The following is a 12,046-nucleotide window of genomic DNA, read 5'->3' as shown; positions in this document are numbered from 1 at the left end:
CATCTGGCTGTGAATTTGTCAGTGATTGGTCTGGAGGTGATGGTGGTCCAGGGATGGTGGTGTCCAGATGTGAAGAGTTGACATGGTTTTCGAGAAAGACATGACGAAAGACATCTCTGGTTGGGCATAATGTACATCGGTAGATGTGACAATTTTTTAGCACATCAAGTAATTGGTATCTGGAGGAGAAATGGGGATAAAAATAGGGTAATTAAAAGAGAAATGGGTAGATAAAGTGAGATAGAAAGAGAGAGGGGGGGGATAAAAAGAAAGTCAGGTGCACTTTGAACATGACATGTAGGGAGGGGGAGGAGAGAGAGGGGTAATTTGGTATAGAAAAGGAGGGGGAAATGGCCTTATTGAGAAGAGAGGGGGTAGAGAGAACGTATGGGGGACTTACAGAAAGGGAGGAGGGGATAGAGACGGCATAGAAAGTGGTAATGGGGATAGAAAAAGGGGCAAGCATAGATAAGTATAAAGAAGGGAGGAGTAAATGAGAGGGGGTGAGGAAAGGGAAACTTTGAACCGGAAAGGTAGGGAGGGGGAGAGCATAAAAAGGATAATGGGGATAGAGAAGGGGGCAAGCATAGGTAAGTATAAAGAAGGGAGGAGTAAATGAAAAAGGAGAGAGAGGGGGGGGGGACAAAGGAGACTTTGAACTTGACAGCTGGGGAGAGAGAGAGTATAGAAAAGGATAAAGGGGATAGAGAAGGGGGCAAACATAGGTAAGTATAAAGAAGGGAGAAGATGAGAGAGGGGAGTAAGGAAAACTTTGAACATGACGGGTAGGGAGGAGGGGGAGAGGAGAATAGAAAAGAATAATGGGATAGAGTGAGGGACAAGCATAGGTAAGTATAAAGAGAGTAGGAGTGGATGAAAAAGGAGAGGGGGCAAGGGAAACTTTACAGGTAGGGGGGCGATTTTGAGTGGTAGGTGGGGATGAGGAATTAAAGATATATGAATAGATGGCTGTATATAAACTCATTGGATGACGATGTTTATTGTATCATAATTTTTCTTCACTCTTCCTCCTTTTCTCCTTTCTAAGTTGAACAAAAAATTGTGTTTTTTGGGGGTTTTTTTGGGGGGGGGGAAATAATTCATTTTCTTATGCTCTAATTATAATCCTGCTCTAGCATTGAATGAATTAATGATGAAAAATTGTAAGCAAAATAAGACACATATAACATGTCAAAAGATTGGATAAAATACAAACAATGTTTGACTTTCAAAATGTTTGAAATAACAAAACAGAGTAGGATTGCATAAAATAAAGCAACGTTTTAAAATTCTTATAAATAATTCAGTGTTCTCAATGTCATTGTTTTTAAAATCCATACCTAAACGATCTCCTGAGAACAGGTGAATTATTTTTTCCTCAATTGATGTGCTACTAGACCAAAGGGTGCGATAAATCCAATACCAAAGAACGTTGTCATCACTGCCAGTAATCGCCACTTGTTCTGGGTTTGAAATGGTACGTTCTATAAAAAAGGAAAATAATAAAAAAGTTACTTTTATGACTGAATTCTTAAATCTTAAAACTTCTATAAATGTCCTTACTCATGTGCCCCACCCATCTCCCTGATAACAATGAAAGTGTCTAATATTCAACGTTTTAGGGATTAAAGCGTTAGTATTTGGCAGATTCTTTTCAAGGCCCCCCCCCCCTCCATGGAAAAAAGATCAGTGAACTGTCTTGCATATAAATCCTTTGATTGATCAAACATAGTCCTTTAAACAATAAAGTATTAATTTTAATGAAACAAAGGGGAACTGAAATAGCGATGTGATAAGGAATAATACGAAAGATTTTCTTTTAAATTAGATTATAAAAAGTTGCGCATTTAACATCAAATCCACTAAAATTTCAAGTGATGAAAATCAAGAAATACTTGACGAAATTTGCATCATGCATCCCCTGCTTATTTAAAACGTCACCTTTCCTCTGTGCAAATCTGTATTATCATTTTCAAAGGTGTTTGTTTAAAAAGACGCAACTTGATCTGGGTTCGAACCACGGTCGACCGTGGTCAGAATCTTAACACGTAGTGTCAGTTACTATCTGGGCCCTCCTGGCGACAGCAGGCCCAGATAGCTCTTAAACCAAACTTGACTGGGTGCCTTAAAATGACCTAATTAAATGCGTTAAGCGAGTGTGGTTCAGCGGTAAGATATTTGTCTCACGTACGTGAGGTCCAAGGTTCGATTTCAAATTTCTTAAGCATTTTTTAAATATATTTTTGTTTGTTTGTTTTTTCTTCCATTTTTTTATATCTAATTTCATTTTCTTTTATTTTTCCTTTCTTTTTCTTGTGGGGGAGGGGGGGGGGGGGTAACAGAAGTCCTACGATAAAATTCAAAACAAATAAACATTTTTGGAAACGGTGGGGGTCGGGATGTCACACAAAGACTAATTTAGTCCAGGCCAATTTAGAAAAAATCCTTTAAAAAATAATACTCTTTAAAAAAAAAATATCAATTCAGTTTAAATTTGACGTTGTAAAGAAAAGTTTTAACATTTAACGGATTCTCGCCCCCTCCCCACCTGGCCCTATGGAAAACTTTCTGCGTACCGTCTTACACAATGGCCATATTAAGGACCACCACTTTGATTAACAAATCATTTCAATAAATTTCTATGTGACAATAAACTATTTTAAAATGAAAAAGAAGGAGAGGGGGGGGGTAAGCTAGCCAGTACATATCAACCTGATGTAAACGAAAAGGAAAAATACAAAACAATTTCGATCAAAATGATCAATAATGAAATTATCATTAAAATTTCATTAAAACCCGACCCCCTCCCCCCCAAAAAAAAAAAAAAAAACACTCTCTCACCACACGACAGAGCGCCTTTATAATTTTGTACATGCCTCGGTATTCTTGTCATTTTCCAAGGCGTTTGTTAAAAAAGACGAAACTTAAACTGGGTTCGAACCACGGTCGACCGTGGTCAGAATCTTAACACGTAGTGTCAGTTACTATCTGGGCCCTCCTGGCGACAGCAGGGCCCAGATAGCTCTTAAACCAAACTTGACTGGGTGCCTTAAAATGACCTAATTAAATGCGTTAAGCGAGTGTGGTTCAGCGGTAAGATATTCGTCTCACGTACGTGAGGTCCAAGGTTCGATTTCAACTTTCTTAATTTTTTTTTGTTTCTATATTTTTGAAAATTTAATTTCCTGTTATTTTATTCGTTCTTTCTTTCTTTCTCGATTTCTTTCTTTCTTCCTTTCTTTCTTTTTGATGGGGGGGGGGGGGGGGTAGCAGAAGTCCAACGTAGAAATTCAAAACGAGAGAAACACTGGGGGGGGTCGTGATGCATGTCACACAAAGACTATTCTAGTCAAGGCCAATTCAAGAAGAAAAAATCCTTTAAAAATAATACTCTTTCTTATATAAAAAAATATATATATATTAATTCAGTTTAAATTTGACGTTGTAAAGAGAGGTTTTAACATTTAATGGATTCTCGCCCCCTCCCCCACTTGGAACAATGGAAAACTTTCTGTGTACCGTCTTACACAATGACCATATTTAGGACCCACCACTTTTATTAACACATCATTTCAATATGTGACAATAAACTATAAAAAGAAGCAGAGGGAGAATAAAAAGTTAGCCATTACATATCAACCTGATGTAAACGAAAAGAAAAATCCAAAACAATTTCGATCAAATGATCAATGATAAAATCATCATTAGTAAGATTTCATTAACCCCCCCCCCCCCCCCCCCCCCCCAAAAAAAAAAAAATACCACTCTCACACCAAACGACAGAGCGCCTTCATGATATTGTAAATGCCTATATTCTTGTCATTTTCAAAGGTGTTTGTTTAAAAAAGACGAAACTTAAACTGGGTTCGAACCACGGTCGACCGTGGTCAGAATCTTAACACGTAGTGTCAGTTACTATCTGGGCCCTCCTGGCGACAGCAGGCCCAGATAGCTCTTAAACCAAACTTGACTGGGTGCCTTAAAATGACATAATTAAATGCGTTAAACGAGTGTGGTTCAGCGGTAAGATATTTGTATCACGTACGTGAGGTCCAAGGTTCGATTTCAACTTAACGTTTTTTGTTTCTATATTTTAGAACATTTAATTTCCTGTTATTTTATTCTTTCTTTCTTTATCTATTTCTTTCTTTTTTTTCTTTCTTTCTGCCTTTCTTTCCTCTCCCTCTCTTTCTTTCTTTCTTTCTGCCTTTTTTCTTTCTTCCTTCCTTCCTTTCTTTCCTTTTTTTATTTTCCTTTTATCTTTCTTTCTTTTTTCTTCTTTCAAGTTCTTTCTTTCTTTTTTTGAGGGGGAGCAGAAGTACAACGATCAAATTCAAAACGGATAATCTTTTTACAAAATGGGATGGGGGGGGGGGGCTCTCACACAAAGACTCTTCTAGTCCAGGCAAATTAAAAAAAACATTAAGGAATAACACTCTTCTTTTATGTAAAAATAATATAAATTCAGTATAAATTTGACGTTGTAAAGAGAAGTGTTAAAATTTAACGGATTCTCGCCCCCCCCCCTCCCAAACCCAGCCCCATGGAAAACTCTCTGCGTACCGTCTTACACATGACCATAGTAGGACCCACCTCTTTGATAAACAAATCATTTCAATAAATTTCTACGTGACAATAAACTATATGAAAAAGAAGGAGAGGGGGTGAAAAGTTAGCCAATAATGCATATCAACCTATGTAAACGAAAAGAAAAATCCAAAACAATTTCGATCAAATGATCAATGATAAAATCATCATTAGTAAGATTTCATTAAAAAAAAAACACCACTCTCTCACCATACGACAGAGCGCCTTTATGATATTGTAAATGCCTGTATTCTTGTCATTTTCAAAGGCGTTGTTGAAAAGACGAAACTTGAACTCGGTTCGAACCACGGTCAACCATGGTCAGAAGCTTAACACGCAAAAATGGCAAGCTGTTGGTTCAGGATTTTTGCAAACTAAATTTTAAAATAATATTTTTTTTTCCTTCTAGATTTGCCTATGATTACTTTTGTTGCCGTAAAAAATGTTCATGACTCTACCATCCATATAGATCGATTGTAATTTGTGCTTACAATGAAAACATAAATTTAGAAAAATGGCAAGAGGTCGATTCAGGATTTTTGACCCCCCCCAAAAAAAAAAAAAAAATGGAAATCATTTTCCTTCATTTTTTTCTTCAATTTTTGGATTAGATATAATCGTCAAATAATAATATTCAAAGAAAACACGTGACAAATACTTAATCTAGAAGTATGAAGTGACCAATCCAGAGAGGGCAAGGGGGGGGGGTTCTTATCTATACAGTGCGTATTAAAAAACGGGACAGTTTTAAAAAGTCTATTAAAAAATTGTTTCAAAATATTATATCTATATTTTGATGTTAATAGATGCTCTGAGATCTTATCTTTGAAATGCCATTAAAAAAATAAATTTTGTTCATGCTTGAGCGAACACGGGACGTTTTTGTCGGGGGTTCAAAAAGAGGCTTGCGCCAAAATGGCAGAAATTAGAAATTTGACGATTAGGCTTTTGGCTAATCAGCACACTTTCTCTTAATCTTTTCATTGTCTTTGCCATAATTTTCGAATCATGCTGTCAAATTTCATTTACAAATTTATTTATTTACCTGAATTATTTTGTTTTTCATTTAAACTTCTTTTACCTTTGAATTTTCCTTCATAAGTAAGAAAATAAGACTTTTTGTCAACCCAATAAGATTTGCATTATTAATTGGGAGATTTTGTAATTTTTCAAATCCTTTTATTATGTGAAACAAATCATGTTATGGTACCTATAAAAGACATGAATCCTATTTTCAAGGGGTTATTGAATCCTTCATCAAGTTTAATTATGTGCTTGACAGGGCAAACAAGAATTTAAGGATTCATGCCTTTCAATGGCAATGGTTTATTGAGTCAATTTTGAAGGAGCAAGATATGGCAGATCGAGTAAAATGTATTAAAAAGTTGTGAAGCGAGCAAGCAAAAGTTTCCACTTTTTCATTAAAATATCTAATTTTGTGATTTTGACATGATATTCAGAAAATGATATCATATTTCACTTTCGATGTTTTCTGTTATTTTTCTTTCCACCTTTTTTTTCTTGGCCATGATTTTTATTTTATTTTATTTTTTTTTGGGGGGGGAGCACCCCGAGCCCGAACCCATCATCAGTATGCCACTGTTCAAGCACCATAACCTTTGTAGCACACAATGAAAGGATTTGAAAAAAACACTCTCTCATACTTCGGTTTAAACAAAAATGTTCTTGCCTAAAGAAGGAAAATTCAATGCTAAAACAGAATATAAAAAAGGAACAACAGCAGAAATATTTGAGCAAATAAGTAGATTTGGAAATGAATTTTGACCGCATAATTAAAAAATTATGGCAAAGATAATGAAAAGATTAAGAGGAAGTCTGCTGATAAGCAAGAAGTCCGATCATCATGTTTATCATTTGATGCCATTTTGGCGCAAGCCTCCTTTTTAACCCCAAACAAAAACATTCCGTGTTCGCTCAAGCGTGAACGAAACTTAATTTTTTTAATAACATTTGAAGGATAAGACCCCAGAGCATCTTTTGACACCAAAATATAGAGATCATAATTTGAAACAAAAATTTTATAGACTTCAAATCTGTCCCGTTTTTTTTATACACACTGTATAAGCATTTGCCCCACCCCAATAAATCAAATATTTTGTGAATAATTCGTATATATTAGGCCATATGGGCTGGTGGAAAGAGACTGAATGATACTGTATAAAAATAAGAAGATATAAAAAGTACAATAATATTTTCTTTAAAAATGCAGGTGCTATATAACCCGCAAAATGCAAACCAGTGAAATGAAAATAAGAAAATAAAATCAACAGAGATACATGGTTCCATTTCACTGCATGAACATAGGCACTGTTTAAGTAAATTTTCATCAAAATATTTGTCTTCCTCAAGTGAATAACGATTAACAAAATTCATAGAAAAAATTGCAATTCTATGAACCATTAAAATTTATTTTTATAGTGTGGATTTTATGTCATATTGGATAATACTAAATAAAATACATGCATTAATATTTCCTTTGAAAATGTAAGAAACGAACACGTTATAATGTTTATTTTCTACCATTCGTGCCACATAATGACTGTAATATATTCACATTTTCCTTACATACAAGTAGGCCTTCTTTATTTCCTATAGTATGATACATGCCATACTGCATGGACAATACTGATTTCCCTTTGATGGTAACGTATTCATGACTAAAATATATATTAACATATCCCTTGAAATATAATAAATTAATTCATAACTGCATGACATATACTAGTACGCTTATCTTTTCTAATATAAATTCATGCCATACTGGACTAAAACAAATAAACATTTCTAATGAAATGTAAGTAACGAATTCAACTATTTTTTCTGGTATGAAATCATATTAGCCGATAACGTTTAGAAGCAAATTCATAATGCATTTTTACTATCCTTGAAATCATTTCAACATAATTTATGGAATATAATTTCTCCGTCATACTCATTGAAATGTTATTCATATTTATATCTAGTATTATATAGTATAATTATTTCTACAATCCAATCACGTGAAAAGGAAGTAGATGTGTAGTGCGTACGATAGAGGCTTAACTCTCATTCTCAAACATAAAAGAGACACTATAGCTATTTGAAATTTTCAGATGGTAAATGTATTGAATTTCATAAAAAAACTACTTTGATATGTATATGTCTATAAATTAATTTAATATGCGCCAATATTCACACGTCTTGACATAGTCTACAACATTGATGACCTTTGAATCTTCTCAAGTATCTCACCTTACTTTGCTTGGCGAATAATTATGAACTCTAATGGTTAATTTATATATTTCTTTCCCAAGAAATAAAATTCCATCATACAATATCAAGAATATTAGTAGAACTTACACTGCCCGGACCCTCTCCATAATGCGCGCCAAATCTCCTCGCTGAAGTTCCAAATGATCGTCTGACCACGAGCGTACCGAGTCTGGGGAGCGCCATTTTTGCTTTCTTCTACTTCACGTAGGCTTGTGATGGGGGAAACGTTGGCATTCAGTACGGTGATAGTGATATATGAGCGATGACTGATTGGGACTTACTGAGCAACATGGCAAGGGGTGTCAAGGGTTAAGAGTCTTCCCGCCTCCTCTATCCTCTTAATTCACATCCTGTAGGCCATACAGGCGTTAGGGTAGCCAATATATATATAATTTTGAAATGTTATCTTTGATTTGGAAACAAATAATAATGGGGGACGAATATATCTAATTTTTCCTTCTATCACTGTGTTTTAGTAAAATTAAAATAATGAATAAGATAAGTCCTTACTTTCTTATAGAAGGATGTAATAATTTGTTTAGTGAGCTTGAAAAACATGAAAATCGTTGCTTTAAACGGTATTCTCTTTCTTTATTTTCCTCATAAATTAACCATAGCAACCCCGTGTGGAACCCGCCAGAATGAATGAAAACATTAAAAGAAATCAAATTAATTTTTACTATTATGATGGGAAAATTTAGAAAAGACGGAGATGGTGTTGTACTACATGTGCAATAAAAAAAAAATGATTTTCTAATCAGAAACCTGGACCGACTTGTTGTCACCATTCATCATTGAACCGATACTTTTTGGTTTCGTTTTGAAAAAGTCATTCATTTCTTCATATAAACTTCAGGAAAAAGTTGAAAAGGGAATAATGTTAAAAAAGTATACTGTATTGAATTAGTTTCAGTGTTCCTAATAACAATGTCTATCCTTTAGCATCTGCCACTATCGTAAAAAACCCGGAAAAAGGGATATATCAATTTCTTTCTACATCCTATAAAACGTACTAAAAACAAGATTGTTTTACAATTATTGTCCAACAGACGCCTATAGATCGAATGAATTTTCTGGTCTGTTTAACTTGAAATGTCATTAATTTTGGAAATTGTTTTCGCACACTGGAGAGAATGGGTAGAGCAATGAAAAGAAACCGTAAAAAAAGAGCAACATCATTTCGTATAAAGTGGGGGGGGGGCGGAGGGAGGGTAAGCTACATAAACCTTCTCTTCCCAAGTGTACCGTCTGCTTATTAAGCACCCCTCCCCCTCTCCCCTTCTCTCGGCTAGCAGCAAAATGCCATATCATTCCACTTACATGTATACCGATTATGTAAACATTTCTCGGTTTCAGTTTGCACATTATCACAGCGTTATGAATCTGCTTTAATATTTTGAACTATGGACCATTCTGAGCAAATACGAGTATCGTATTATGGTCACTAATGTCATGATCAATTTAAGTCAAGATAAAATTAGATAGGAAACAGCCGGGGGGGGGGGGTGGAATGGAAAAAACCTCTTCTTTAAAACAATACATTTTTTTTAATTAATCGAGGACTATAGTGATAGCAAGAACATTTTGGGAGGAGAAAGCAAAGTGATTGGCTGCGTAATATTAACCCTATCTAGGCCGGGGGGCCTCGGATCGAGGGCCCCCCCCCCCTCAACGAATCGAGCAATATTTTCGCCGCGCGAAAATTTTTGACCGACCGCGCCGCTCGCTGACTTTTTACTTTCAAGTCTTGCGCAACTTTTGAGACCAACTTTGCGTCACCTGGGTACATGGTTCCGAAATTACGAAACATTATGTAAGTGCATGTCAGACCGAAAATTGCTCAAAAACGTGATTTCGTGTACAAAGTCAAAGCAAATTGTGTTTTCAACCAAATGCATTAATAATAATAATAATAATAATAATACCCAATTTTTATAAAGCGCTTTTCCCAGAATGGCCCAAAGCGCGTTACAGCATATTATTACCCCGGTCATTGGATTCATTTCAATCCCGCACGAAAAGTGCACAATTTCCACTCCCTGGGGAGCATTCCTTGCATTCATCGCAGCCTCATTATGGCGCTGGCAAAATCAAAACATACAATATCTTTCGCATCCTACCGGGTACCCATTTAGCACCTGGGTCGAGAGTGGCAAAGTGTGGATTAACGCCTTGCCAAAGGACGCTAGACCGCGGTGGGATTCGAACACACGACCCTCTGTTTACAAGGCGAGAGTCAGAACCACTACACCACGGCTCTTCCAGTATGATTATTTTTAGTTTTGCTAGTCTAAATGTATTAATTTTATGCTTTTTATGATCACAGAAGAATCCACAACAAATTTCATTGAAAAAACAATGAAAAACAAAAGGTCAAAAAACAAAGAAATACATAAGAATTTGCAAAAAAACAATATAATACATAAGAAAATGATTTGATATCACAATTTTTTCATGTACACTTGCTAAGGACACCACAAATAGTTTCTATACCAAAAATTAGTACATCTGGAGCTTTATTTAGGGAGTTAGAGGAAAAAGTATGATTTCGTACACTAATTACGCATAAATTAGCATAATCACTTAATAGCAATTTGCGTGAAATAAAATACTATACAATCTTGTAGATTATGTCCCAGGCAACCCGCGTGAAAATTTTCGGCGCGATAGCGCGGTCGACGGCCGAGATCTTAGGGGGGCCTGGGAGGCCCCCCCCCCGGCCATAGGAACTCCCAAAATACCCCGGCCTAGACAGGGTTAAAGTTTCGCTTATTTTCAAGAAAATAGTTATATGAACGAGCCAGTTACATTCAAATGAGAGAGTTGAAGACATCACTCACTCACTATTTCTTTTGTATTTTATTATATGAAATATAAAAATATTTTGATTTTCTCGTCATTGTCATGTGAAATGAAATTTCATTCCTCCCTGAACACGTGGAATTCCATTATTTTAACATTTTGTGCTTCAGGCAATGAGGTCCTAATCATCAAATTCGTAAACATTGAAATATTGTATAATTCTAACAATAAAAAACAAAAGAAATAGTGAGTGACGCCATCGACTCTCTCATTTGGATGTAACTGGCTCGTTCATATAACTATTTTGTTGAAAATAAGCGAAACTTTGAAATGTCATAACTTTGTTATTTTACATCCGATTTTGATGAAATTTTCAGCATTGTGCTTGTCTGATTTTTCTCTCTTTATTTAAATCAACATTTTCTGAGGTGGAATTGACCTTTAATATTCAGAAAATCTCACATTTTACCCCTTTCCTTTCTTTTCCTCCCTTTATTTTTCTTGGTCGTGAAAATTTTAGGGGTTATACGGCCCCAAAACCTCTCCATCTGTGCACCAATGAATAAAATTCAAATGCATAGTGAATGAATGATACCATTCACATATCACCAATTTTGTACTCGTTATCTGTTCGTGAAAATATTCTTTTTTGATTAGTCTCAATTTGAAATCCAGTTTTCCAAAAATTAAATGGTATCTTATCTTTCAGGAAAACAATAGGCAAATTCTTTATCTGTTGTATTTGGGGGATTCAGAGAGAAAAGGTCTCGGGAGAAAAGCAAGAATTCCTGATTTGTCATAATCTACTGGTTCTCATCTAGTTGCCTATTTGAAAATTACAGTCTTAGTGATCTCATTTTCAGATTTATATCTTACTGCAAGCCCCGAAACATGGGACAAACGATTACAAATAAATTATTAATTAAATTTGGGAAACAGGATCATTATGGCAGAAAATTTGTTTTTTTAATATTTTTTTTACCAAAATAGGGACTGTCCTAGCTAACTGCTCTGCAACATGTCCTTGCAACAACCAAAAATCTGGATGTGACAGCTATCCCATAATCGCTTCTGCAACATACACTCTTGCAACATCAACACAATATCTTAAAGCATTAACACCTCCACAATTGCCTGCAATTACTAGTATTTGCTCTTTCAAACAACAAATCTCCATGAGACAATTACTTTACAACAATCGCTAAAAATCATGCTCCTAGTGCTTACAGCATCCTGGAACCTACAGGAGGCTTGAACCCTCTGATGACTGTCTCAAAGTTAGGATGGGACCATGCAGCTGCACACACGTCGTCTCCTTGCACAAAGCACCATGCTCTATTAAATACACCACCAGCTTGTGAATATCCAGCTTCCACACTTCATA

At 35.5% G+C, this 12,046-nt stretch overlaps 1 long non-coding RNA gene across 1 annotated transcript; it reads right to left on the bottom strand.

Annotated features, from left to right (window-relative positions):
* Positions 1-1,386: 1,386 nt before the first annotated feature.
* Positions 1,387-8,424, bottom strand: LOC121411411. The gene is made up of 2 exons (XR_005969465.1): positions 7,948-8,424; positions 1,387-1,484 (listed from the first exon to the last, which is right to left on the bottom strand). It is a non-coding gene; the product is annotated as an uncharacterized LOC121411411 (long non-coding RNA).
* Positions 8,425-12,046: the final 3,622 nt, after the last annotated feature.

The sequence above is a fragment of the Lytechinus variegatus genome, chromosome 3 (assembly GCF_018143015.1).
Source record: "Lytechinus variegatus isolate NC3 chromosome 3, Lvar_3.0, whole genome shotgun sequence".
In the NCBI taxonomy this organism is placed as follows: Eukaryota; Metazoa; Echinodermata; class Echinoidea; order Temnopleuroida; family Toxopneustidae; genus Lytechinus; species Lytechinus variegatus.
This window is presented reverse-complemented; position numbering and strand designations above follow the sequence as displayed.